Source organism: Hippopotamus amphibius, chromosome 8 (assembly GCF_030028045.1).
Source record: "Hippopotamus amphibius kiboko isolate mHipAmp2 chromosome 8, mHipAmp2.hap2, whole genome shotgun sequence".
NCBI classification, from domain to species: domain Eukaryota; kingdom Metazoa; phylum Chordata; class Mammalia; order Artiodactyla; family Hippopotamidae; genus Hippopotamus; species Hippopotamus amphibius.
The window spans coordinates 138,199,579-138,224,108 of NC_080193.1; the positions used below are offsets into that span (position 1 = coordinate 138,199,579).

Consider the following 24,530-nt stretch of genomic DNA (forward strand, 5'->3'; position numbering starts at 1 on the left):
AGGGTCATTTTAGATGCTTTATCTGTACCACATATTTGTAGTTTTATATCATACTTGTTGAACTCTTATCCTACTTGTTGGTTCTTATCTTTCTCTGAAAATTCTTTCACAGCAGTAAATTTTCATAGAAAATTCTACTTTCGTAGGGCAGGGAAAACAAATGAGGCAGTGAGTTGCTACAGTTTGTACCCACCTATGCTGACTCACGAATGCTGTGTGAACTTCAGTCTTTCAGGCTGAAGTCGCTTCCATGCAGTGAGTATAACATGGATTTATTAAGACAGCGAGCACTTATACTGGTCGTCGTCATACCAGTAAGAGCAATGACAAGCACTGCAGTGCCCAACGCATCCTCAAGCACTGATATGACTTCATTATGTACCACACTGGTCCTCTTCCATCGAGTGATCTGCCTCTAGCATTTCTCATTATAACACCAGTATCATTTGACCCTGGTTGGCTCACTTTCATCTTTCACGGCTCAAGTCAAATGTCTCCTCCTCAGAGAGGCCTTCCCTGAAACCTCTTTAAAGTGGCCTCTCCACCCCCCCCCCCCATTTTTTTCTCTCATCACCCTGGCTATTGTCTACATAAAACACCCCAATCTGTATTTATCTTGTTTGATTGTTCATTTATTTGCTTGATCATGGTTTCTCTACCAAATTAGGATGAATGCTCCATGAGGGCAGGAACCTGTTGTCTTAATTTGTTCCCCCAGGATTAGAGCCCGAGACAAAGACTTGGGAGCAAATTGCTTATGTGAAAAGTGATCCAAGGAAGCACAAAGAAGGGAGTGGGAGAAGTGAGGCAGGGAAGAGAGAAAAGCCATTTCATCTGTCTGTTAATAAGCAAGTCACTGATTGGCCAAATTGGGACTCACTCTTCTGGAGAACTTCTTAGAAACAGAGTGCAGAAAGTACAGTCAGTTCTGATAGAATGTGGCATATGTGTTCCTAAAAAAATCACTCTGCTGTACAAAATCATGCAATAAAAGTCACAGGGCTTATGGAGAAAAATGAAATCAGGAGCACAATACTCAAAAGCTTCATCAGTCACACATAAAATAGACAGAATCCTTAAAAATGGTAGCATAGTGTCACACATGCTAAATGGTTAAGAAATACGTAAAATCTACCATAAATATGGCATTTTACTTCGAAGGCCTGATGTTTGCTTGTGGAAGGGCATGCTGGAAGGGTTGCAGTTTGTGTTACTACAAAGCGGTAGAAGAAGAATTATGTGAACTCTGATAGAAAGTTGTAAGGCTAGGAGTGACTGGATGTGGTTCATAACATGCAGTGCACGAGGTCACTGGTAGATGTTCGAGGTGTGAGCATGTATACTTTTTTTTTTTTTTTTGGCTTTGGGCAGTTGCATGTTTCTCCTAATCAGGAATTATCATATTTTTTCTTAAAGGATCAGAGACTAAACATTTTCAGTATTGAGGGACATATAGACCCTGCCACAGTCACACAAAGGGTTTAAAAGAAACAAACATGCCTCTGCTGCCCCAATGAAACCTTATTTACAAAAATAGGCAATGGGTGGGAGTGTGTCAATCCTTAATTTAATGTTTCTCATGGAAGAAATCATGCAGACGCAAACAACATATTTGGGATCTGCTCAAATTCCTTAAGATATTGGTTGTGTTGGAACAAATTCACATTTTAAAGACAAGCATTATAGCGCAGTTGATTACATTTCAGAATTTTCTCATTGAGGGGCTGTATCCTGTTAATGCTCTATTCCCAGTTCTCCTGGGCTGTCAGTTGTGTGGGGTGAACCACTTCCTGAGTTCTGGAGAAAGCCTAACATTTAGACTGAGAAGCAAAGTTACTGGAGAGGAAACGCTGTCAACCGGCACAGGAACTGTCCTCTACGGCCAGAGGCTGAGGAGATATGGGCCGTGGCATCACCTGCATCTAATTCACTGATGTATCCTCCATGCCTAGAATGCATTAGGCACTCATAACAAATGGCTTACCTTGGCAAAGGGGTCCAATAGCCAAAGAAACCAGGAACGAAATAAGCACAGTTCATTCTTAATTGAAACCTGTACCTTACTTGGTCAGACTTAATATTTCCCAGAATGCATCATTTTCATGGTTACAAGAATGCAGAATCCTCAGAGTTTCTTCCCACTTTCTCCTGTATCTTCCTATATCCTAAGACCTCTTTGACTTTCTATTCATTTGGCATGTTGTGTGTCTAACAATTCAACGTACATTTTCAAGCACAATAATCACTTGATTGTACCTTTCTGACCCCTCTCAATATGCATTCTATATTAATTTTTCTTAATCTGCTTTTCAATGTGAGAGGTTTCCCATTTCATGAATACTACTGAGCAATTCCTCTGACCTGTAAGTGGTCATGTGTCATTTGCAGTGAGAGCAACAGATATTCAAGAGAAACTTACCTATTACTAAAATTTTGCTTAAAAACAGGATTGTTATAGATGGAATTCTATCTCTCCAAAATTCATATGTTGAAGCCCCAATCCTCAATGTGACTGTATTTGGAGATAGGTCCCTTAAAGAGGTAATTAAGATTAAATGAAGTTATAAGGGTGGGCCCTAATCCAATGACTGGTATCCTTAGAAGAGGAAGAAAGAGACACCAGTGAGCTCTCTCTCCCCACTCATGCACCGGGAAGAAGCCATGTGAAAACATAGGGAGACAGCAGCCATCTGCAAGTCAGACAGACAGATCGCACCAGAAACCAAGCCTGGTGGCACCTTGATCTTGGACTTCTAGCCTCCAGAGCTGTGAGAAGATAAACTTATTTTTTAAGTTTTTTTTCAAGCCACTCAACCTGTGGTATTTTATGTGATAGCCTGATCATACTAAGTAATGCAAGCATATTACCATCAGGGGGAAAACAGGTTAAGAAAAGACTTTTTAAATAACAAAACATTCTTTAACAAAACATTATTAATATTAAGAGCTGTTAGAAGCAACTATCAACCCAAGCAAGATAATTCAATAAACGTTTATGAAGCCCTGAGCGTAGCAGACTTTGCTGACTGTTTTAATCAATAGTCATTGTCTATCTTCACACCATTCCGCCCCAGCACTTTTGCTTTATTTCTAGCATAACAGGCCTCCTACTAGAAAGATACAGATGTAGAAAAAAATAATATGAAAAATTCAAAATTTTGATGCTTTGGTTTCACACTGTGGCTTTCAGAAAGGGACAACAGAGAGAAATTTAGCTTAAGGAAGATTGAGCTGACATGAGAAAGGAAAGAAAATGCAACCTTGAGAAGGAACATGGTTCTGTCTGTAACAGATCTTCTAAGCAGCTGGAGTCCTCTCATTTAGTGCTTTTCCAGGCTTATAAGACCAATTTCTCTATCCTTGAGCTGAAGCTCGTACCGTTAGAGAATCAGGAAGTAAGCGATTTTGCAGCAAATATGATTATTGAGAGTGAGACCCACGACTATTCTAGGGTTTCTTCATTGGTCATTCTTCACCAGGCAGAAGGAACAAATTTGGTTAAGAAGAAAATCTGATTTGTGGTCATTATCTCCTGGACTCAAGGCAGAGACCATTAAACTAAAGCTTAGAAGTGGGGAGAACACGAAGTGTAGTCAAGATCTTGGTTGTAGTTATTAGCCCAACAAATAAGTATTATAGAAGACTGATAAGTTTTTTTGGGGGGGGGATTTTGCTTTAAATATTTTTTTATTTTGAAATAATTATAGATTCACAGAAAGTTGCAAAAAAACAGGAAAGAGGTCCTTTGTACCTTTCATTCAGTTTTACCCAATGGAATAGTTACATCTTATCCAACTATAATACAACATCAAAACGAGGCAATAGACGTCAGTACAATGTGTGCATATAGTCCTATACCATTATGTCACATATCCCCACAATCAAAATTATTCCATCACCACAAAGGTCTCTCTCGTGTGTCACCTCCTTAGTCACATTGGCTTTTAAATGAATAGTAGTGCTTTTAGATTTCTTACCAAACAATGGCAACGGTTCAAAGACTGCTAAGTTTCTGAGGGGACTCTGTTGATGAAAGATACTTAAACACCTGACAATAATGTGTAAATGTTCAATCCTAGGGCCACCGACTCACCACAACAGGAAGTGGACTACTAAAGCAGTGTAGACAGAGAAAAAGCCTTCTCTGTTGTGGTCATGGAGGACAATGGAGAAGGAGCCTCTTCCTTAAGAGCAGAGCCAACACAAAAGCCTATTCCTGCATCAGGCAGGGACTATTAACTGTTCCTGTTTAGCAAGACATATATGCTATTCAAGCAGGTGACTTTCTTATAGTTATTGTGTTTCTCTTCCACCATTTTATGTCATGTGTTGTGGACCTGGATGAGGAAGTTGTCACAGAGAGGTTAAAGGACTTGCCTAAGTCTAAAATTTGGAAGGTACTGAAGCAAAGATTTGACTTTAATCTCCAATTTCTGCAGTATAGTGTTGACTTATAAATTTCACAGAAAAGCTTTAAGGAAGCCATTCATTTAACTAAAAAGCATATGACTAACTTTGAAATAATTCCAGAAGTTAAGAAGCAAATAAGAATAAGACTACTGGGAATTCCCTGGATGTCCAATGGTTAGAACTCCATGCTTTCACTGCCAAGGACCCGGGTTCAATCCCTGGTCAGGGAACTAAGATTCCACAAGCCACGTGGCACAGCCAAGAAAAAAAAAAAAAAAAAAAAGACTACTCATATATATAGAAAAAAATGAACAGCTAGAAAGCAAAAAATGAATGAATTACATGCCAAAATTAAATATTATAGTTTTAAAAAGCAGATATATTATATATCTTCAATTCATTCAGTCAACAAGTATCTGTACACACCTATTATATACTAAGCAATATTCTAGGTCCTACGTATAGAGCGATTAACAGACAGAAATCTCTTCCCTCATAGTATTGCATTTTACTAAGAGAGCCAGGTGAGCCACAAGATAAATTAAGTAAAATATGAAGTATGCTGGATAATGGTATATATTAAATAGAAAATGTGTCAGGAGTATTTAAAGACTAGCAAGGAGGCCAGTGTAGCTACATGAATGAGACTGATCATATCTGCCTGTGAAGTCAGAAGTTACTGAAGAACCAGGGCATGTAATGCCTGGAACATCAGAGTAGGAATTCAGATTGCTTTAAAAAAAAAAAAAAAAAAAAAAAAAAACTAATGATAATCAATTCACAACAAATACTTTAAAAAGAACAAAAGAAAGAAATTATAAAAACAAAAGAATGGGTAATGGCCTAAAAGTAAAATAAAAAAAAAAAAAAAAAGAGCAAAAGCAAAGCTGGGCCTCTCCTACTAGCAGAAGTGAAATCAGAACAAAATAATCAAACCAGTCAAAGCAGGTCATTTTATATCAAAAATGGTATGAGCTGTAATGAAGAGATATACATTGAGATGTTGAAATGCAGTGTGACATTGACAGAAATACAATTGCAGTGAGAGATTTACAAATACTGGTATCACTCAAAAGCTGAATAAGTAGAAAAAATGAAAATGATTTAAACTATATAATTAATAAAGAAGAATTAATATATATAAAAATCTCTTTCTATAGATAGAAAACCCAACTCAAAACAGGTGTCCCATTAGGATAGATCTGGCTTCAGAGTTCCCTGAATGAAGGACTTAGATGATGTCTACAGAATCCACGCTCTCTGACTCTTGGTTGGCTCTCTGCATTATAACTAGGTATCTACACGGTGATGAAATGCATGGTTCTCATGCTGCGGAAGAGAGCGTATCTCACCTTTAGGAGTCTCTCCTTTGATTTGGTCACAAGCACATGACAGAGTAATATGAAAGCTTCTTAGCCAAGCCCAAGTCAAGTATCCATCTCCAGGAAAGTTGGGTGGAGAGACCTAAGCTGAGATTCTGCATAGGACTGAGACTGAGGGAGGAACTGTTTCCCCAGAAGACGGCTGTGTTTCCTTACCAAGAAAATTAGAAATGAACACTAGAGGCCAAACCACAGAAGAGTCCACTGCCTGCTGTACGTGATTTGTTCCTGGTCTACTTCTCTAACCACTTTCCACCTTGCTCCAGCCAATCTGGTCTCCTTTCCATTTCTGAACAGGTCATATTCACTCTCCCCTTGCAGACTGAACTTACTGATGCTTCTGCTCAGAATGAGCATTCACTATTCCAGCTGGCTGGCTCCATCTCAATCTATGAGTCTTGGTTTGAATGTTATCCCTTCAGGCAGGCCTTCTTTGAACCATTCTCCATGCCTTACCCTGCTTACTTTGCATGATTTACAACTCTGCATATTTCCTCCACAGGATCTAACACAATCTGAAAATCTACTTATGTGTTTATTACCTGTTTTCCTCTGATACTTATATTAAGTTTCATAAATATAGGCCTTATGTAAGGCCTCATGTGAAACTTGTTCCCTGTAATTTCCCCAGCACTCATAGCAATGCTGGGTACATTAGAAGCTAGGTAAATATTATTGAATAAAGAAGTTGATATATATCACATTTTATATTCTGAAAGATCAAAACTTCAAGTGACTTTGGAATATTTCTAACAATCATGATACTTAGTGTTAATCTAAACAGAAAAATTCAAACTATTTCACACCTGCTTTTTTTCAATGGAAAAATCCTTTTACACTATAAAGCCTTATATAGTATAAGGAAAATCGTAGTTGCATTAGTTTCCCAGGGCTGCCATAACTAAGTACTACAGAGTGGCTTAAATAATAGAAATGTATTGTCTCACAGCTCTGGAGGCTAGAAATCTGAGATCAAGGGGTCAACAGGATTGGGTCTCTCTGAAGGCTGGGAGGGAGCATCAGTTCCGGGCCTCCCTCCTAGTTGCTGGTGGTTTGCTTGCAGTCTCGGGTGCTTCTTGTTTGCACGCGCATTGCCCCGATCGTGTCTTTGTGTCCCTGTGTGCATGTCTATCCCTCCACACGAGGTTCTTTTTACCAAAGACACCAGTCATGTTGGATGAGGGGCCTGCCTCACTGCAAAATGACCTCATCTTAACTACATCTACAACATTCCTATTTCCAAATAATGAAAATTCTGAGGTACTGAGGGTTAGAATTTCAACATAAAAATTTGAAGAGAACACAATTCGACCCAAAACAAAACCATCATTATAATTCCAGATAATTCAGAAGAAAACCACATTTTCTGACAACAATGTGAAAGGTACCCAAAGCTGTACCTGTCAATTCTTAACTTTATTTTATTGTGAAAATGAGTAATTAAAATCAATGAGATCAATATTCAACTCACTAGATTAATAAATGATGAAGAAAATGATGAGGGAAAATATTAAAGATAAAATGTGTAAAAAGCAGTACAATTATGCAAATGAGAATTTTTTCACCAAAAAATATATAGCCATCTGAAAAATCTAATCAAGGAGAGAAACAGATAATGCAATCAACAGGAGATGTAATAAGTGTAGGCAAGATACTATAAAAACTATAATTTATATTTTACATAATTATACATAGAATATTTAAAAATTTGGGTAAAATGAAAAATTTTCTATAATTATATACAAAATATATCAAATACATTTATATATATTGTATAAATATATTTGTTTTATTTATACAGAGAGAGTGAGAAAAAGAGAGAGAGAATAAAGAATAAAACAGCAGAATTTTTAAAAGTCAGATACCAATTCAAGAATGCTCTCCAGAGGTAGACAATTTTATAAATATATATTCAGAGTTTAAAGGTGCAACTAATTCCAATGCTGTGTAATCTGTTTAAATACAAATAAAGGTGTGGAAGGTGTTTATTTCATAACTCAGTTGATTGTCTACATCTAGTTGAATATCAGATAAAAGTATATTTCAAAAGTAAAGTATCACTAAAAAAGGATTTATTACCTACCTAGAAAACTAAGCAGTTTGAAATTAATAAGGGAATTCTCTAATTGTCTGGGCACATAAATAACAGAAAATTATTAACTTTTGTTACACTAACATGACTTCTTAGAACATACAATAGGTAAAAAACAACAAGTTCTTTAAATACCTAGAGGCAGAATATAGGGAACATGAAAAAATAATTTATGTTGAAGAAAGTCTGAGTTTAGTTTATTGGCTTAATTTAATCAAAACCAAAATCTTCACCAAATATAGCTTCTGGTTAAAGATGACAGATTGAACCCACCTCCTTGCTTCTGCTCCCTACTAAAATCTCACTAAATTACAAGTAAGGAAAGTTAAATTCAAAAGCCAAAGAACAGTAGAGAAGCAAACAGCAACCATATTTCGGAAGCTGGAAAGCAGCTGAAATAGTAATTGATTGGCTACCCTAAGAAAACTAAACTCACCAAAACCTAATGTATAGGAAGCTGAGAGCAATGTCATTTGTGCTAACGAATCTTAGAAAGTCTCCAAATAGGCTACATTACTGAAATGAAGAATTAGTTGAACACCAGTTTGATAAAATTTATATATTCTAGCTCTCCTTTCTTATATCGCAAATCCAAGCAAGTATTCTATTATAATACCAGCATAATTCCTTTGAACCTCAGTTCCTTATCTATAAAGTCAGGACAATAATATTACACACTTCCAGAGTTGTAAGCATCAAATGAGATACACATTTACAAAATAAGTATATTCAAAAGTATATATATTTTAGTTACTTAACACTTAACACTTCCTTATAATCAGGAAGTGGTTGTTTTCTTTTATAAAGTGGTTGCTTACCTTAATTTTGAGACCTCATGTAAATCTGCATCTCTGGACAGTTTATATTTAAAATGTGAGTATGGGGTGATGTTTACTAAGAACCTCTCTTGCTCTGAGGAAGCCATGATATAAATACTTCGTCAAAAATAACTAGAGATTTTTAAAATGTAATATTAACACAAAACACTAAAGGAAGTGAGGAAACCATTAATAAATGGCTATAAAAGCATAAGTGTTGGAACACAGTGGTAATGCCAGGCACTTGCTGAGTTTTGGGTGTTGTGACTGCCCTTAGAAGAAAAAAATGGGTAAGCTAGAAGAAAAACTAGTCAAATAGTGTAAAAAATAGTATCAACTAAAATTTTTTAACCTCACCTGATATCCCTTTGGGACAGTAGACTTTTGGAAGAAAACAGTGCTCTGAAGCTTCTGTGACCAGCAGAGAAAGACCCCCCCGCCCCACCACATCCTCTCACTGTGTGCGGTAATTGGGAACACTTCCCCCACCACCACTCTTATCTTCCTTGAGGAAGAATTTTTTTCTCAACAAACCAGTCACCTCTCTTTGTCACTAGGAAGGTGAGATGACCTGTTTGACATGTAAACGTGAGGCACTTAACCAGGCACTTGACTCACCTCTGCCTTCCTTCCTCTTGAGAGGAAGCTGTCTGCTGCAGAAACACACATTCTGCTCCTGCCTCTTTGGGATGGTGGCCTCTTCCAATGATCCAAGGTTGCCAGCAACCTTCAGGGCAGGGGTGATAGGAACATTAGTTTGCCAAATGAACAGACCAACTACCATAACCTGTTCATTAGCAGTAACGAAGGCAATATTTTGGCTCCCACACTATCATTCCTTTTTTATTTCTCAAATTATTCAGAACTGGGTAGGAAAGAACAATGTTATTTAAGAGGACCTTCTGGAAATCCCAACAAGAATACCTCTGGAATGTTTTAAGGAATAACGGACATTTAGAGACTAATGGATCGAGGCAGGTGTTGAGGAAAGAGGGCTGAGACACTGTAATCCACCCCTGCACATCACTGGAGCCACCATCACAAAGTCACTTTATTATCAGTCAAGAAAGGTAAAAAAAAAAAAAAGCTTAGAATAACAATAGAAGAGTGTTTAATAACTGAGTTAAGTTAGCTGTACACACAAATATGGCCTCAAGGTACATTTCAAGATTGATGATAGACTTACTTGGGAACCGCTGACCAAAACTGCCCACCTTGGCTAGGCAGGATGATAACCGCTTGCCTGAGTTGTTTCACAACAGGAGGGCCTAATAAAGAACTCGGTGCTGCCACTGAAAACTAACCAGCACAATCCGGGAGGGGCCTAAAGGAGGAGGGAGGAGATGATATGTCCTGCCAACCTCGCAGAAAGCCTCATGCTGGAATCCATCTTGGCTGAGAAATGCACGTGCCACCAGGAGGAAGGACCCTGAGTCAGACCAAATACGGCACAAGCAAGGTGACTGGCCTGACCAGAAACCACCCGGAAACTAACTCTATTGCCATAAAACCTGAGACTGCAGTCCATTCTCTGTATCTGCATCCTTGTTCTTGTCACTGAGTTCATCAGTACCATTTTTAGATTCCGTATATGTGAGTTAGCATACAATATTTGTCCTTCTCTTTCTGACTTACTTCACTCTGTATGACAGACTGTAGTTCTATCCACCTCATTACATATAGCTCCATCTCATCCCTTTTTATAGCTGAGTAATATTCCATTGTATATATATGCCACATCTTCTGTATCCATTCATTTGCTGATGGGCATTTAGGTTGCTTCCATGTCCTGGCTATTGTAAATAGTGCTGCAACAAACATGATGGTACAAGTTTCTTTTGGGATTATGGTTTTCTTTGGGTATATGCCCAGGAGTGGGATTACTGGATCATATGGTAGTTCTATTTGTAGTTTTTTAAGGAACCTCCAAATTGTTTTCCATAGTGGCTGTACCAACTTACAGTCCCACCAACAGTGCAGGAGAGTTCCCTTTTCTCCACACCCTCTCCAACATTTGTGGTTTCCAGATTTTGTGATGATGGCCATTCTGATTGGTGTGAGGTGATACCTCATTGTGGCTTTGACTTGCATTTCTCTGATGATGAGTGATGTGGAGCATCTTTTCATGTGTTTGTTGGCCATCTGGATGTCTTCTTTGGAGAAATGTCTATTTAGGTCTTCTGCCCATTTGTGGATTGGGTTATTTGCTTTTTTGGTATTAAGCTTCATGAGCTGCTTGTATATTTTGGAGGTTAATCCTCGAGGTATGGGAGGGGGCGGAGGGTGAAGGGGAAACTGAGACGAAGCGAGAGAGTAGCACAGACATATATATACTACCAACTTTAAAATAGTCAGTGGGAAGTTGTTGTATAACAAAGGGAGTCCAACTCAAGGATGGAAGATGCCTTAGAGGACTGGGACGGGGAGGGTGGGGGGGACTCGACGGGGGGGGGAGTCAAGAAAGGGAGGGAATACGGGGATATGTGTATAAAAACAGATGATTGAACCTGGTGTACCCCCCCAAAAAAAAAAAAAAAAAAAAAAAAAAAAGAGTACACCAGAACCAACAAGTAACACTGTAAAAAAAAAAAAAAAAACCTGAGACTGCGAGCCACACGGCAGAGCAGTTCTCCTGGGCTCCCTTATCCTGCTGCTCTCCACCCGGACACCCCTTCCCAAAAAAAGCCTCCTGCTCTGTCAGCATGTGTGTCTCCTAGGACCATTCATTTCCCAGTGTTAGACAAGAGCCCCCTCTTGGGCCCTGGAAGGGGTCCCCCTTCCTGAAACAGACTTATGAGCTATATCTTAAAACTTACTTAGCGAGAAGTTGGAAATTTAATATCCTTATACTTTGTAAAGGGATGAAAAAATAATGGAATTCTTTATCAGTAAGATAGGTCACAATAAAAGGAACATACATAACTTCATCTCAAACTTAAACAAAGCTCAACTTGGATGAGATTGGAAAGTCACAGCCTTAGATTACTTATCTCCTTTTCTGTTTATGTTCCTGACAGTGTCTTCATGCAGTTAGAAATAAAGCAGAATTTTACTTTCCCCAAAAATCAGATAATAAAATATATATTACGGTAAGGAATGATAGCTGTAGCTTGTCACTTGCTTTCAATTTTCATAAGTCTACCAGTATGTGGAAATTCTATAGAAATAAATGTTGTCTATTTTTTAAATGACAGTTAAATTTGCCTAATGAAGGCATAGGCTTGCTCATGAGACAACGAGTTTCTCACCATTTCCAGAGTCCAAACAGAAGCTGAGTAACTGATGCTTTTAGGGATGCTGGTGACTTCCAACTCAATGTTCAACACTTATTTCTTTAAATCTTTCCTATTTTTAAAATTTGAATTTATAGATATTTCATCATTTCTTCCTTAGTCATTATTTAGGAATTCTAGATAACAATCATTTTTCACATCTGTCAAGCAAACTTTTTTTTTAAGCTCTTTATTGGAATATAATTGCTTTACACTCTTGTGCCAGTTCTTGCTGTACACCAAAGTGAATCAGCTGTATTTATACGTGTATCCCCATATCCCCGCCCTCCCACGACTGCCTCCCACCCTCCCTATCCCAGCCCTCTAAATCATCACCAATCATCGAATTGATCTCCCTGTGTCAAGCAAACTTTTTTAGAACTTTTCTCTTTTGGTAATTTCCAAATACAGAAAACCCTTTCTTCTTATATATGCTAGTCTCTCTTCAGCCTTACACACTAAGAACTTTTACTATATTTAAGACTATTTAATATCTTCTATCTGGTTGTTTTAGACTCTCCTTAGTAAGATGTTTATACCATCTGTGAATAATTTATTTGGGCTCATAGCCTCATAGTGTTAGGAAAGTGAACAAATTGTGTAAATAAATAGTGCTTTGGTATACACTAATGTTGGAAAGTGAACAGCAAAAGGGCTGCCACTCCTAGTTCCTTGACTATTAATCCATTACTCTTCCTTCTTGAGAAAGAACAGGCCCTTGACATCCTACGCAACATAGGACAGTAGAGAAGCAATGCTGATGGAGTTGATTTGGCACATAAGGAAGAGGTAAAACCTAACTGCAACCTAGATTGTACACCATGCCAAACATCTCTTGGCGTGATTTCTTTAATTGAATCATTGTTGACATTGCCTCTTAAATGTTTCAACAAATTTAGAGGATTTGGACAAGAAGATGAATGTGACTCTAGCTCTCGCAGGCAGCACTTTGGCAAATAAATTACAATAAATGGCATGTACCTGTGGGTGAAATGAACAAACTTTACCCCCTTAAATCTGAGGAAGCTACAGCTAACAAAATGCCATATTGTATGCAGTATTTGCATGAGAAAAATTCAATCACATTATATATATAAATCCAACTCAATATTGAGCAAATATCATCGGAGACAGGTGACAGGAATAGGTAATAGGTAATCTAATCAAATTTTGCTGTTGCTTAATTGTATTAGTGCAATTGTTATTATATAAATAGCACAATTATTTTAGGTATCTTGGATAAAATATGTGTTAAACTATTCCAAAATATAAAACAGAACAGTCACTAACATGTGTAGTAGGAGGTAAGAGGTGTTAAGAGCCAAAACATAACTACAAACCTCTGTGTCCCATATGCTGCAATAAGTGTTCAACAAGATACAAATTACTGAAAACTGTGGATACACTTCAGCAGCAGCAGCAGCGACAAGCACGATAAATATTAAGAATGATGAGGACCTGACATAACAATTCGCACAAAAGAGCCCACAGTTAGATGTGCACACTTTTCTTCACCCAATGCATGACTTCTGTCTTTGCTTCTTGAACCAGTAAGTGTAAAAGAAATACCAGGAAGTCCAATATTACTCTACCTGATTGATGAGCAGGGGGAAAATAATTAACAGTAAACAGGATTTAAAAAGAAGACTTGCACTTCGTGGAGGCAGGCAAAAAATGAACATGTGCCCAGAGAGTGTGATGAATTAGAAAGAAGGTCACTAACAAAATAAAGTCTTATGAAACGGAAATGATAGACTGAGGTGGGAAGGGGAGTTGGGGAGAGAAGGAGAATGAGAGGCATATGATTAAGATAAGAGGAAAAAACACACATGTATACACACTATAAGATAAATATTGATAAAAACTCATTCGCATCTTCAGAGAGAAATACTATCTTGGAGCCACAGAGACAAATCCAAATATCTGGTCTAATTGACCAATACTGAGAAGTTCTTAGCAAGGACCATTTTGAGTTAGTGTTACTATTTGCATAGAAACCCCCCCAAAATGAAAACTGTTAGGAATAAAAATATGTATACAAAGAAAAAACATATAAACAAAATTTTATGACTAGCCAATTTAATAACATTGGGTTTTTTTCTTATAGATAACATGTATTTCAAACTTGAATTGCATAATATTTCTAGTCTATTTTGTAAACAATATTGGGCTGAGAAAATAAAGTATGAATACAGATTTATCCAATGGGGTATAGTAGCTTAGCTTAACAGACTATAATTGTGCACATAATTCTTAATATTTATCTTTAAAAGAAGTGCTTAATTGAGTAAAAGTATTTTCCCAGAAAATTACTTTTTAATCCTCCTACAGGCAGCCTTTCCATGTATTTGCAAGCTCAATAAGAAAAAGAGGGCTTAAGAAAAAAGAACCAAGCTTAAATAATAGAAAAGATTGGCTACAACATTGGCATAGTTAGGAAATTCAATGTTTAGGCTGAGATAATTATTATTTTACTCTTTGAACAGAATTGTATTTCTATTTAATTCCATTTACTAGAACAAATTTTATAGGGATAGCTATAAGGAAGAATTAATTTTGATTCCTGAAATTATGTATAGAAGCAAAAGAAAATTGCCCTGAAATCACAAGAGTACAAATTTGGCTTTATGAAACCGAACCTCCCTTCCCAGTCAAGGTGAACTAGCTGATTACTCTACTCTCTGGCAGTTAAAGCTGTCTGCAAGTATTCTGAAGAATTTAAGAAGGATTTTGAAAAAGAACATAAAATTACATCTGTCGACACCAATCGTTCCTCGTGAATATCCCCTGAACACGTACTTGTTATATGTTTAGCAAATGCAGTTGCACACAGTGATCACTGCCCGACATTTTATTATTGATGGTATAATTCTGCTAATCATAAGCAGAGAAATCTTACTTTTTACAGAATCTGATTAAAAAGTGTTAAAGTTCATAATTATTTCTTCCTTGAAGTCTCAGATCATAGTAACTGAAGTGGTTCCATGTAGCCTTATTTTAATAAACTTATTGTGAGGCTCAGTCAAAAAAATCCGATTTTAGCATGGGCTATAAAGTCATATTCCATATTTCTATGACTTTTTTTTCTTTTTGTCGACTTCTTTCATAGTTCGATTGAACTACTTGAAATTCTTAACATTTATTCAAATAAAAACAAAACCAAAGAGCTAAAACTCAAAAAACCACTAGAAGGCACTTTACAAATACTATTCTAATAAGCCAGTAAATTACTATCATTTATATTTCCTTCTATCTTCATTTTTTAATTGGTTATTTTCTTTTACTTACAAATATAAATCAAGAAAAGTTTTGGTTTTGGTGTGTTAGCATAACTTTTATTGCTATAACTTCACGATCTCCCAGATAACAGTTATAAACTCTAAGCAAAATATTTTTAAGTAATTATTTGAAGCCATGGGCAATCAAATAAAGACATAAAATTAAAGGGAATTATATTTTAAAAGTGAATTCCACTTTTCACTAAAGCACGTTCCAGTCCATGTGGCATGAAGTGACTGGAACTCAAGCAGAAAACTGCTGCCTCATTGCTTTAAGGTCTCAGAAGCTAGAGTTGCTGGAAATTGAGCATAAAAATCCTGAGAAAAAAAGAGGACACTGTAAGAATAGGCCCCAAATCTGTACATAACCATCCTCACATGGTTGAGTGTTTTCCTGAACTGTGCATGTATGAAAAAGGCTCTAAGGGTCAGCGTGGAAATCATCAAGTGGAAGGCTGAATTAACTGGACAGATGCCTCAGTTTCTTCCCATCGAAGAAAGATAAAATTTTGAGTTTGGGTTTTTCTAAGTGAAATACCACCAGATCATGCCTTTAAAGGCTATAGATGATGTAGCAGGACTAAAATATCTATCTTGAACAAAGATAAAACCAATACAGATCTCTTCTGAGAAGCCGAAAACCAAGCCTCCATAATTCAAGATTAATAGCCAATAATTTACTATCTGAAAACCAAATATCAACATTTTTCAGAGGAAGCTAATGGAATCCAGAATTCTATTAAGTATTATCTACAATATCTAGATATATGAAAAAAATGCAGGGAAATGTGGCCCATGTGTAAAAGAAAAAAGTCAATAAAACCAGATTTCAAGATAACCCAGAAGCTGGAATTTCTAGAAAAGAATTTTATAGCAGCTATTTAAAACATATTCAAAATTCAAATGGAAACTACTATCAAATTGAGTGAATACATGGAGGATCTCAGGAGACAAATGGGAAATGTAAAAAATAACCCAATAGAAATTCTAGAAGTTAGAAGCACAATATCTGAAATAAAAGGTTCACTGAAATGGATCAACAGATGATTGGAGATGGCCAAAGAAAGGATCAATGTATGTGGAAAATGTTCAGTAGAAATTATCTAATCTGAACAACAGAGATAGGAAAATGACAAGAAACAAAAGTGCCTCAATGATCTGTGGCACAAAATCAAGTAATCTGTTATGTGTAATTGGAATTCCAAAAGGACTGAAGAGCGAAAAATGGGACAGAAAAAATACACGAAGATTTAAGAGCTAATTTTTTTTTCAAAGTTTGGTGAAGAACATAAAGTACAAAGAGCTCAGCAAATGCAAAGTAGTATAACACAAACTAGACCATATTACTAGACATACAGTCAAACTGCTGAAAACCAGAAGAAAATATGTTACAAAGAGAGATACAACTCTACAAATGTTGGCTGACATTTCACTAAATACAATGGAGGCCAGAATGTAATGACATCGTTAAAGTGATGACATCAAGATCAATAACAAGAAAGATTTCCACTTCTGGGAAGATAGAGTACATATGCTCTTCCTTATTCCCTCCTCTAAGTACAACTAAATTCCTGGATATACACACATGCACACTTATTCATGCCTAGAGAGAAAGAGAGAGAGAAGGAGACAGAGTGCTATGGTATGAATCGTGTTCCCCCAGATTCGTATGTTGAAGCTCTAAGCCCCAGAACCTCAGAATATGATTGTATTTGGAGATAAAGCCTTTAAAAGAGGTAATTAAGTTAAAATGAGGCCATTATGGTGGGCTTGGTGCCTTTATAAAAAGAAAATCTAGACACACAAACCCCAGCCATATGCATGCACAGAGCAAAGATAATGTGAGAACATAAGCAAGAAGGTAGCTATCTACCAGCCAAGGAGAGAAGCCTCAGAAGGAACCAAACGTACTGCCACCTTCATCATGGACTTCTAGCCTCCAGAAATAGAGAAAATAAATGTCTATTGTTTAAGCCTGCCAGTATACGATACTTGGTTAAGACAGTTCTAGAAAACTGAGACAGACAGAGTGATAGATAGTGTGTGTGTGTGTGTGTGTGTGTGTGTGTGTGTGTGTGTGTGTGTAACTCTAAGAAAACTCTGAAAGGTAGCAAGACAAGGTAGAGCAGCCAGGACCTCAGGACGCAAGGAACAACAGGATGGTGCATTCTCTAGGATTTTCTTTTGTACATATCTCAGACTTGGAACTGAAGAAGCTGGTAGCCTACAAATGCCAAAGGGTACAGACAAAAAAGTGCCCATAAGAGCCTGTTCTCTCTCAGCAAGGTACCAGGAAAGGACAATCTAGGAGACAGAAATGCTTAGATAATAAGTAATCTACTCCAATCAAAACCAAAGAAAAATACTATGGCCATACCCCATCCACACCAGCAAAGGCTGAGTGGGAGACCGAGGCTTCCATTCTTGTGAGGCTGCAATGAAGTGCTCTAACAACCCCTCTGAGGTGGTATCAGGCAAGGTCAAGTAAGGAGTTAGGATTTTCATCTCCATCATCTGGTAATGAGTGCCCCAGAGTTAATGGAGACCACAGCTTAGACTTTCACACCCACCCAGCAATAACAAGGCACCCCTCCCCATGGGTGTCACAGCAGGCCCACTGTGTGAGACTTAGGACTCTCACACAGTGGTAATGAGGCCATCTCACTACAAAGTCAGTGGACTTCATATGGAAGCTCAAACTCACATGCCTCCCAAAGAGTAACAAGGAGACCCCTTCCTTGGTTGTCAGTAAAGGCCAAGTGGGGAACCTGCACACCTATCTCCATCTGGAAGTAACGAGGCAACATTCCCCTCCTTTCTCTGATGAAACAGAAAAAGCAAACTAAACCAGAAGTTTAAATAAGATCCAAAATCTGAGACCATAGCATGAAAACATCCAGATTTCAATTGAAAAGTCGCTCCTCATACCAAGAACAAGGAAGATTCCAGACTGAATTTAAAAAAAAAATACAATCATTAGATGCCAAGACCAAAATGACAGAAATGTTAGAAGTCCCTGACATAAGGAAACTTGAATGAAACCCCGGAGAATTATGCTGAGTGGAAAAAAAAATCTCAGAAATTGCATAGTGTATGATCTCATTTATAGAACATCCTTAAAAAGACAAAGTGATAGAAATGGAGAACATATTTGTGGTCCACAGTGGTTAAGGAGAGGCTAGGGACAGGAGAGAAGTGGGTATGGCTATAAAATGGCAACATGAGAGATTCTTGCAATGAGAAATATATTCTGTATCACTTGAGGCCTTAAGATAAAAACTGAGGTTTCCTGGAGAAGGAATTCTGCCTCAAGACTGTAACATAAAAATCCCAGCTGAATTTCTAACTTACTGGTCTATTCTACAGATTTTAAGTTCGAGATACATCAACTCCTGTGTGAACACCCATATTTCCTACTAGTCAGCCCTCACCGTCACATCAGCCAATTTCTCAAAATAAATCTTATAATGTAACCTATTGGTTTTGCTTTCTCGGAGAATTCTCAGTGATAGAGGCGATAGATCTCATACAATAATGATGGTGATATTATGGGATCATAAAAAGTATTAAATAACCAAAAGAAGGCAGGAAATGAGAAAAAAAGAACAGAGAACCCGTGATAAGGCAACCATGCCTGCTAGGCTCCCTTGGGACTTTGGGGTGTGAGGCAGGCATGGCTGCCGGACTCCTGGGGCTGCTCCCTGATCTTGGTGCCCATGTCACAGGGGAACTGGCGGCCATCAGGCCCAGCAGCCACTAGGCTGGGGCACAGGAGGTCGTAGATTTGGTGCTCCACACTCTAAAGCCCTACCTGCTCCTCATGTGACTGGACAAGCCCACTGGAACCTGACTGATGCGTCTGCCATGTACCTGGAGAATTGATCTGGCCTCTGAACCAGGTTGTTGTCCAGATTCATACCTATCATACCTCTGCGACACTGGAACTGTTCTGACACATGCAGCAGCTGTAGTATTAATGACATTGGGACCAGGACTGCAATAAAATGCATAGCTCTGGGAGAAGCATTCCTACTTCTCATCATTATCTACCTGCTTATAAAGAATTACATACTGGCCTCAATTAGCTCAGGGTTGACGTTTAATTGGGGAACATTACTTGGACCATCTGCTATCAAGGGCTCCTGTGATCCATCTGTTTACCTGCGTCTTTATTTTTCTGGAATTATGTGGACACCTATATTTGATACTATCTACGCCCATCGGAACAAAAGAGATGATATTCTGATAATATCGCAAGTCCACAGCACTGTGGCCCAGTGAAAACACCAAGCAGTGGCTCAGCGGCTTCAGTGTCATGATGCTGGAGGCATTGGGCCTGGTGGGGCTGAACAGTGACCAGACCACTCCCTACTGCACTGCTCTGGCCACTGGAGACCATCTGGCATGTCAGATTTGCACTCTAGACAGCCACAGACCTTATGATTATGGGAGTAAATTTACCTCCATCCAAACAGTAGGATGAACAGTTGTTTTTTTTCTTTTTTTTTTTTTGGATGAACAGTTTTTTAAGGATTGTCCTTGGGAATTGGTGGAAAGAAAAAAAGACATACAAAACATAGAAAAATATAGATAGTAGAATAAAAAAATTGGCAAATGAAGTTTATGTAGGAATTTTTTTTTGAAGATTTTTTAATGTGGACCATTTTTAAAGTCTTTATTGAATTTGTTACAACATTGCTTCTGTTCTGTGTTTTGGCTTTCTGGCCACAGGGCAAGTGGGATCTTAGCTCCCCAACCAGGGATCGAATCCACACCCCCTGCAATGGAAGGTGAAGTCTGAACCACTGGACCACCAGGGAAGTCCCTATGTAGGAATTTTTAAAACAAATTTTTACAAAACACTCTCAGGTCTCTTTACTGTATAATTAGATATGAATAAGCAATCTGTTACTATATTTTAAAGAATTAAGAATCAGAAGATGAAGATTTAGAGCATATTGCTTGGATTTTAGTCCAACTATTTGCGATCAAAATAATTCCCTATCACAGAAGCCAGGAACTCTTTGGGATCTGAGATGACCTTGAGTATTTAAACTGATGCAGTCTTCTGATTATCATAATTCTCCCCTGAAATAATGGAAATTATTTGAGCTTTGGCACTTTAGAAAGAAAATTTCATGTGCATTAGAATACACATCTAAATGAACGTCTCTGTAGGAAAATGAACTTTCTTTTTAGAGAAAAATAAAAGCTGCTATGGAAACTTGGGGTTTAATGTTCTTTATTGTAACCTTTACTTACTGCCAAAAACTGTATTTCAGGAAACCATTCTGTTTTTTAGGAGAATTTAAATAAGCAAAATGTTTTGCCAACTATAGAGAAGAAACACATGACAAAACAGAAAACAAAGAGGAAGATTATGGACGTAAATGCAACTATATTGATAGTTACATCAAATGCATATGGTCCAAATGTTCCAACTGTAAAATGGAGAAGAATAAAACTCAATTATATGCTGTCTATGAAGAATCTACTTTAAGACAAAGATATGTTAAAAAAAAGTAAAAGGACAAAAAGTGATATGCCACACAGGCACAAACTAAAACAAAGTTGGAATGGATAAAGTTTTAGAGCAGGGAATATTATGAAGGATAAATACTGATATTTCATAATGTTATAGGGTCAATTCATAATTGAATTGGATGAAGGCAGTCAAAAGACACAAACTTCCAGTTATAAGATAAATAAGTATATGTACTGTGGATGTAATGGACATGATGACTAGAGTTGACTGCTATATGATGTATTTGATAAGTTGCTAAGAGAGTAGATCCTAAACGTTCCCATCACAAGAAAAATAAAACTTTTTTTGTATCTATGTGAGATGATAGATGTTTACTAGGCATATTGTGGTAATCATTTCACAACATATGCAAGTCATTATGCTGGTCTTAAACTTACACAGTGCTGCATGTCAACTATCTCAGTAAAACTGGAAAAAATGCATCAATTCATCAAAAGATATAAAATCCTAAATATATATGCATCTAATCTTCAAAGTACATAAAGTCAAAACTGGCTTGAACAAGATCAAGCGCCTTATTACCTGGTGGATAGTGCACAAGCCTACATTTTTCTAATCCTCCCTCAAATGAATGGCAATGGGTAGAGAGGGAGATGCTAGCAAGGCACATATTTCTTCCAGCCACGTGGATCAACACAGGGGCTGAACCTGAGTACTTACTTGGGGAGAAAAAGTTTAGGTTAAAATAAGTGGAAAGAATGTAAAATAATCACTGAGGGTAAAGGGATTAACTAAGGAATTATTCGTAAGGATATTCAAACATTATTTTGGTATCTTGAAAAAGGCTTAAAGCCAAAAAATCATTTTCCTTCTTAGCTTTGACTCAGATGCTTGCAAGGATGATACGCTTTTTTTCTGCCGATGCTCCATCCTTACTAGAACAAAATGCTCTGACCTGGGAGACAGCATGAAGCAACATCGTTTTTTGTACGGCTTATGGCATATGCTTCTGTGAAATAACAGAAATTCTCATGATGTCTAAATGGAACAACACTAACATGATACGTCTTTGGCTTTCATTTTACAGGTTATATTTACTATTAGGACCACAAATGAGATGATATCTATGAGAATTTCTTTCCCTAGGTCAAACATGCATTCTGCTTTATGTTAGAACTGAAGACCATTGTGTACCTATAAATTTTGATGAAATGTTAAGATTATAACGGTAGGCATTAGTTGCCTAGTATGTCACAGTATTATACACCAGTACCTCTAAGGAAAAACTAAAAGAACATTGGTATTATTGAGGCTGATCAATCCATATGGCTAACCTAGTTTCATATACCAGAGGTACAATATCTGCAATTTAGAGAGACAACTACCTACGGAGGACATTCTGGTATCCACAAAGCTATATACAGGGGTACTCATTTCCTGTATGACTTTGTCCTGGGAAATAGGGCATGTTTGGTTCCAAGATATGTTTCCCAGTTACACATGGGCAATTAGCACATAGTAGGAACAACATACATAATGGCTGAAACACCATTTACTACCAGATCAAAGAGTGCTTTAGGAGGAATAAGAGAAAGCCTAGGGATGTTTAGGTGAACAGAATTTGTTTTAATTAAGAGAGTTCTCAAAGAAAAAAAGATCTTGCAAAAAAAGGTAGCTTGGGGAGTATTAAAATTTTATGAAGTAGACATCAAGCTGTTTAATTTGATGATGTAGTTTTAACAAAATAGTTTTTACAAATGGAACAAAGTTAAGACAACAGGCCTGAACACATCAGTGAAAAACAGCTTTGTACTATAACACAAGCAGGAGTTTTAGATATATTACTTCAAGTAGAGGCAAAAAAAAAAAAAAGTCAGTCCCATTGGCCTGGCATACAACTGCCAAAGCACAGACAGTCCACTCATGGAACTCTACAGATCCCCTCATTAACACGAGTTTCCAAATGGGGAGTATATTTTACATCAGTCTTCTTAACAGCTCTGGCAACATCAACAGACCAGAATAAGATAGCCCAATTGTACAAATTATGAGTATAGAAAAATGTTTAACTTTACATGAATACTACCAAAAGACAGTCCAGGGGATTTCTTAAAAGACTCTTCCATTTGAAACCCATTTTGATTTGATCCTGTCTGTGTGATGAAGGAAGGTATCTTCACTCAGAACACCGAGACCTCCATACTTCACTAGAACATCATCTTTGGTTAATAATTGTGTACATAATAATATCTGGCACACAGGAGATCGTTATTTTGATTGGGAAGTAACAATAAATACTATAGTCATAATTTCTGATTTGTTTTGTAATTATATTTTTAATATTTATAGTAATGGTGCAATTTGGTACAATACTGAGATCATTGGTAGAGTCCATTTGATAGATGAAAATAAGACATGATAATACAGACACAGTACTAGGCAAGTGAGTTAAAATTTGCTTAGGATGCAATCTCAATGGAAGACATGGGCCTGAGGAGGACTTCTAACTCATTAATAACGGGTTAATTATCTATTATAAGCTATAGGCATAAGCTTATAATAAAGTCCAAATTACAGTAGGCAAAGGCTATAAGAATAGTTAAGTTGGTGCAGAAATATGGGAAAATTTTCACAGAAATTGTATTAGTCTTCTTTAAATTGATACCTACACCTCACTGGTACTGGGTGGATTTATTTCAGCTGGTCCAGATTGATCTCATGCTTATCTCCAGAGCTACTGATCCTTGGGCAATGCTATGGAAACTGTTGTAAAAATAAATAAGATTCTGCCACCATGGGGCTGTGAGTTGTTCCAAAACAGGATTTAATAGCTTGACAACATTATTTAGAAATACTAATTGGACTTATGATTTGCACCTGGTTTCAGTAACTGACAGTAATAGGGGCTCCAGTAGAGCTGGTCACATAACTAGAATACGTCTACAAAATTAGCATACTCTAAAAAACTTTCTCCATGATAGACCTTGGGCTTCTTGGTACTAAGGGGCTTCGCTTGCAGGCAGGCTGGTGATGGTGTGAGACTTTCAATAATATAGTTATTTTGTGAGTAAAAATTGTTTGAGGCCGGTGAGTCCTTGTTACAACTGAACAATTAAATTCATTAATGTGAAATTAACTCAACTGTATATCCCAATACCGTTTTATCAAAAATTGATAGAACAAGTATAAAGATACAGATGAATTGAACAACACCATCAACTTTGGCAAACTGGCATTTATAGGACTTTCTATTCCATGTTAGGTGAATAAGCATTCTTCTAAAGTGTACACAGAACATTCATCAAATCAGACCATATTCTGGTCCATAAAACAAAATCAAAAGACGTTTAAGAGGCTTGAATGCATACAAAGTATGTTTTCTAAACAAAACAAAATTAAACTTAAAGATAATCTGGACACTTCCCAAATATTTGAAAACTAAAAACACACTTTGAAAAAACTCATAGTCAAAAGAGAAATCACGAGGCAAGAGACAAAATACTTTGAACTGAATGAAAAGAAAAATACCACATACAAAAATATGAGGCACATAGTTAAAGCATTACTTGCAGGGAATTTTATAGCATTAAATTAAATCATCATTTTAGGAAAGAAGAAAAGTTTCAAAGCAGTGATTTAAGTTTCAACTTAAGCAACTAGGGGAAAAAAATGAAACTAAATCCAAAGTAGAAATAAGGAAATAATAAAAAACAGAAATCAGTGATATATAAAGTGAAATAGAAAATCAATAAAGTAGAGAAAATCAATGCATTCAAAAGCTGGTTCTTTGAAA

The 24,530-nt window shown here is 37.1% G+C and overlaps 1 pseudogene; it reads left to right on the top strand.

Moving 5' to 3' along the window:
- The first annotated feature begins 266 nt into the window (after positions 1-266).
- The window catches only part of LOC130859254 (4-hydroxybenzoate polyprenyltransferase, mitochondrial-like), a 167,281-nt pseudogene continuing 143,017 nt past the window's right edge, over positions 267-24,530 (top strand).